The 5,373-nt window shown below is 53.6% G+C and overlaps 1 pseudogene; it reads right to left on the reverse strand.

The window, feature by feature from the left end:
* Nucleotides 1–296: 296 nt before the first annotated feature.
* On the reverse strand, nucleotides 297–3,591 carry LOC124975562 (zinc finger protein 707-like; annotated as a pseudogene).
* Nucleotides 3,592–5,373: the final 1,782 nt, after the last annotated feature.

The following is a 5,373-nucleotide window of genomic DNA, read 5'->3' on the forward strand; positions in this document are numbered from 1 at the left end:
ACTATGCACTTTAGGTGACTGCAGTCACCCACGGTCAGAGTGAACAGAAGGGAAGCGTTTAAGCATGGAAGTGCCCCTAATAGGAGCATCCTTCCTCATGCTCTGGGAGGATCAAGATGAACCAGGAAGACCCCGACCCCATGGAATGGGTTTGCTGGAAAGACAGACAGATGTCATCGGTGACAGGAGCAAATAGAGGTGTGAAGTTAGGTCAGGGGGACAGAGGCCACAGAGATCATCCAGCAGGGCTGGCATCTGCTTGACCAGGATGCCAACTGAGGGAGTGGCATTTTCCCTCAGGTCCCCAGTGTGGCCACGTGAAGGGCCACTTCACCTCTCAAACCCTTGTCTGCAAAATGGATGGACAGCTGCATGTCCATTCTGGAGGGCATGGGCAGGTGATGTATAAGACACAGGCAGGTCAGAGAGGAGGGGGAGCAAGCAGGGAGGGTTAGCTTGGCCCACAGGTGGCTGTAGAGCTGGCAGGCAGCACCCTTCCTGGCGAGATCCCCTTGGGGACATTCTGAGGGCTACTGAGAAGTTCAGAAGAAGGTAAGGTCGCAGAATTGCGCAAGGTGTTCTGCGGTGGCTTTAGGAGGCAGGAATGATTTCCTTCTATAAAAATTGTTTTGACAATACTGTGGACACTATCATTTTGGCTGTATCTGCCTCAACAGGGCCTTGCAGGTGACTGGCATCACTGCAGGAACATGGACACCTTGACCTCTCACAGTGCCTTTCCTGCCCTGAGATTACCCTTGCCTCTGCTTGCAATTCCCCTTAACACTGTGGATAGAGTCACTTCCTTTCTCCTCCCAAACAGTTGCAAGAGCTTCCTGACGAGTTTCCAGAGTTTCTTTCTCCCTGGTAGAGTCTCTTCTCCCCTCAGCAGCAAAAGCTATGTGATATGCATGGCTTGGATCTTAAACATCCCCCGAGAGCCCCACATGGAAGGCGTGGCCCCATCTGGAGGTGCTTATCAGGGGGTGGCACAACCACCAGGGGTGGGATCTATTGGACAGAAGTGAGGTCACTGAGGGCAAGCTGTGCTTGTCCTCTTCACCCTGCTTCCTGTGACCTCATTTCCAAGTCCAGATGCAACTGTTACCTGGGAATTATTTTGGGGTAACATGGATTGGGCACAAGAGCTCCACCATTAAGGTGCACCCCCAACCTTTTCATTTTTTCAGACAGGGTCTCACCAAGTTACTGAGTCTGGCCCTGAACTTGTGATCCTCCTGAGTTGCTGGGGTTATAGGTGTGCACTACTGCATCTGGTTGTTAACTAGAATCTTAAAAAGCAAAACCCCTCATCAGACATTAGGATAACCTGAGATACAGCAGGGACAAGTGTTTGGTCCCCAGTCAACCCTGGCAATAGGGAGCTGCCAAGACTGTTTCTGCCTGGGTAAGCAGAGGCACCCCAAGCTGAGGACTGACCGAGAAGATGGCCTGCAGCAAACATGGCCACCACCTGCTGCTCTTAGAGCAGCCACACTTGCCAGCTCCAGGGGCATGACCAGCCCCAAGTCACTGGCAAATGGAGAGGGTCTGGGCAGAGGGAGCTCCCGTTGCCCACCAGACAGGAAACCCCAATACAGCCAGGTTCTGGGCACCACCCAGCACCAGGCACCTGCACAAAGCTGCCAACACCCAAAGCCCATGATGCAGGGCAGTGCAGTGAGGTCATTAAGGAGCCCGAAAGCCAAGGGCCAGAACTGAGCAGCACAGTCCAGGTTGGCAGCATCTCTGTGACTTGTGGTCCCAACATGTGGATGCAGGGCTGGGGAGATATGTCCAGTTCTCCTTCACATGCTCAGGGCAGAGGCCCCCACATGATGCTGGGAAATGTACTTCCTGGGCACATCCTATGAACTCAAATAAATAAAAGTAAGACAGTGCTATTCTGCCCAAACCCCAATGTGCAAGTCAAGAAGCCACAAAGGGGGAAGAGTTGAGGATGTGACTCTGCCAGATTCAGGATGGCCCACCAGTCCTGTGCTGCCACTGGGCAGGCAGCCCCATATGCGCTCTGCCAACCACACCCTACTTTGAATACAGGTCTGGCCTTTTAACTGGCTCCCAATGCCACAAAGTTGCTCAATTCTAAGTTCTCACTTGGTGAGGTCGCAAAAAATGCTTCACTTCTCTACAAATTGTAAAACTATCTTGCAGAGATGGAAGAAAGACAGTTGAACAAACAGTAAGGGAAAGAAAGAGCCAAGACAAATGGTTAAAGTGCACATGAGTGACACTGGGGGCAGGAGTCAAATTCCTGGGCTGAGACAGCCATGGGTGCCTCTCCAGGGTCTGGATATGGGGGTGCTCCGTGGTGTACTCTGGAGCCCCTTCTTCTGATGGCATTTCCTGGTGGTACTTCTTGGGGGCTCTGTGGAGCTCCAAACACTTGTTTGGAGAACCAAGAAGGCTTCCTTCCAGGCTCAAGAGTGACTGAAAGAGAGTACAGGTCTTTCCCAGCAAAGGTGAAGCATCCAGGCCAGGGCCTCTAAACCTGGCCTGCCTGTGAGTCCTCGGATGCCACGTGAAGAAGTCCAGGTGGCAGAAGCCCTTCCCACAGCACTCACACCATAGGACCTCTTGGTCAGGTGCTGCTTCTGGAGGATGCTGAAGACCTTGGGCCACCGGAAGGACTTCCCATACTTAGCACAGGCATGGGGCTTCTCCCCACTGTGAATGCACTGGTGGTGGCTAAGGTTCTCCTTAGTCTGGAAGGCCTTTCCACAGTCGGTGCAGAAGAAAGGCCTCTCCTCAATGTGCACCAGCTGGTGCTGGAGGAGGTTGGACTTCTGCTTGGAGGCCTTCCCGCAGTTACCACACACGTAGGACCGGTGCTCTGCATGTACTTTGTGATGCTGCACCAGATGGTCCTTCAAGCTAAAGGTCTGTCCACACAGCTCGCAGCTGAACGACTTCTCACTTGTGTGGTTCCTCTGGTGGCGCAGGAGGTTGGAGCACCACCGGAAGGTCTGACCACACTGGAAGCACTCAAAGACCTGGTTCGTGTGTGTGTTGTCTTGTGAGTGGCCAGCCAACTGTGGCAGCTCAGCACCTTCCTGCATGTACCACAGATGAATGCAGATTCCTCCATGAGACTCCTGTGTGGCTCCCCAAGGCCTGGCCACTGCCTGCAGCCCTTCCCACAGGTGGGGCCGTGGAGAGTCACAGGATTGTCGGGTTTCCTCCCTGGAGAAGTCCTGGGAAGCTGCACGTTACCCACCCCTGGGAGGAAGCTCTTCCCCAAGCCAGCCCTTTCTGGAGTCTTCCCCACAGGTGGGTTTTCTCGTGAGCCCAGGCTGGCTGATCACAGACTCTCTTGTGGTCAACAGGCTTCCTTGACCCTGGGTGGGAACATCACCATGCTTCCTGAAACTCAGATCTCTTCCAGTCGTCAACCCATGGCTCATCCCACTGTTCCCGGTGAGAGACAATATCTGGTCTGGGGCCACAAAATCCCAAAGCAACCAAGCTTCTGAAGTTGTCCAGCATCACATCCCGACACAGGGCCCTCTGCCCAGGGCCAAGACACTCCCACTTTTCCCTGGAGAAGTACACTGCCATGTCCTCAAAGTTCACAGGCACTTGACACACGCATGACTCCAGGACTAGCTGCTCCTGGGGCACATCCATGGGAACCGCAGTGGCCATGCTCTGGGGAAACACAGGTATAATCAAGCAGACAGTCTGGGAGCCTCGTGGCTGGCGATGGTGCAGGCGCAGCATCCCCTCTGCAGCTGGGCTCGCACATCGTCCCTCCATGGCTGGGCAGCTGGGCCTGGACTCCGTCGTGTCTGAAGGTGCAGGGGATTCAAAGCGTGGCTTGGGAAGACGGGCCTGCATCAGGCAAGCCTGGAGTGTGTGTGGTGGTGAGCAACCCGAAAGCAGCCCCCGGACCAGCACAGGGACCAGTCTTGCCCGGCCGCATGCCACACTCGAGGATCAGCATCTTTTAAGCATTCACTATGGAATCAGTTTCTGTGCAGAAAGTTTTATGTTTCTGATGTCACTTAACTTTTATGACAAGCGTTTGCACCACCATGATTGTCTCTTTTCTAGCTCTTTTTAGTGCCACGGTCCTGTGGCACAGCTGGGCTGCTCTCAGAGCCCCTGCCTGCCAATCCTTAGTAATCACGACCATGCAGAGGTCTCGCGATGCTTTCCGGAGCTCATTTCTGGGCATTGTTCCTCAAAACACTCCTGAGAGGTTGGGATTGTTATCTCCATCCTATGGGTGAGGAAAGGGAGGGTGAGAGATGTGAAGCCACTAGCAAGACACCTGGGAACAAGGGCAGACTGTTCTGGACTGTGCCCGACCTGTACAACGCAGGGTCACACTGCCCGCTGCCCGCTGAGGTGGAACCCAACAGAACGAGTTCCAAGTCTGGTCCAAGGGACATTCCAGCTCTGCCTCTTACTGGTTGTGCTGCTCTGGGCAGATGGCTCCATCTCCCTGGCCCTCTTTAGCTATTCAGATGGAACCCAGGGAGGGGATGGAGGTGGCAGAGCAGAGGTCCTAAGGAAAGGAAGTCTGTAAGGCAAACCAGTCTCCCTTGCTCCTTCCCGTGGAGCCACAGGAGCCAGGTGACACCATGTCACATCTCTGAGGCTTCAGTACCCTATCCTCAAGTCATGTTTAGGAAAGACACCTGTGGTCCCTCTGTCTGGTGTTTGCAAGGGTGGCATGAGCTAGTCACCATGCAGCATGCCATCCACGCGTGGCTCAGGAGCAAGCCCTCCAGGAACATCCTCAACTGGAATAATAGCATTAGAGTTCATGACTCTGGGATGCTCTGACCATGGCACACCACACCCTGAATTCAGAGAAGCTAAAATGTAAAAAAGAAGTTGCTCAGCATCAAGAGTACCCTCCTGCAAGTAAATCCCAGCAACAGCCCTGGAAGGTGGAGTCTCACCTCCCCATTTCATAGAGGAGAAAATTTGAGGCTTAGTGAGGTGACCTCACTTCCTGCAAGCCATGGAGGGTGTGAGAGAGAAGCTGGGATCAAGTCAGGTCTGTCTGCTGTCCCAAAGCACAGATGGGAAAACAGCATCAGAAGAGATGCGGGCATGTTGCACAAAGTCCAGTTAGATGTAGGGTGGAAGAAAACATCATTATCCTCATCACCGGCAGAAGAGCTACTAAGCAGTAGTGGCCTCTCATGGGCAGACCCCAGGCTAAGGGGTTGCCTCATTTCATCCCTGCAACTGTAACTCTGCTGTTCTTCCCCATTTTACAGATGAGAAAACCGAGGGTCATGCAACTTACCCTAGATCACACAGGCAGGAAATGCTGAAGCTGGATTTTGACCCGACTTAAAGTCTCAGAGGGGTCACTGAAAGTTGGAAGGAGCTCAT

Source organism: Sciurus carolinensis, unplaced genomic scaffold (assembly GCF_902686445.1).
Source record: "Sciurus carolinensis unplaced genomic scaffold, mSciCar1.2, whole genome shotgun sequence".
Taxonomy (NCBI): Eukaryota; Metazoa; Chordata; class Mammalia; order Rodentia; family Sciuridae; genus Sciurus; species Sciurus carolinensis.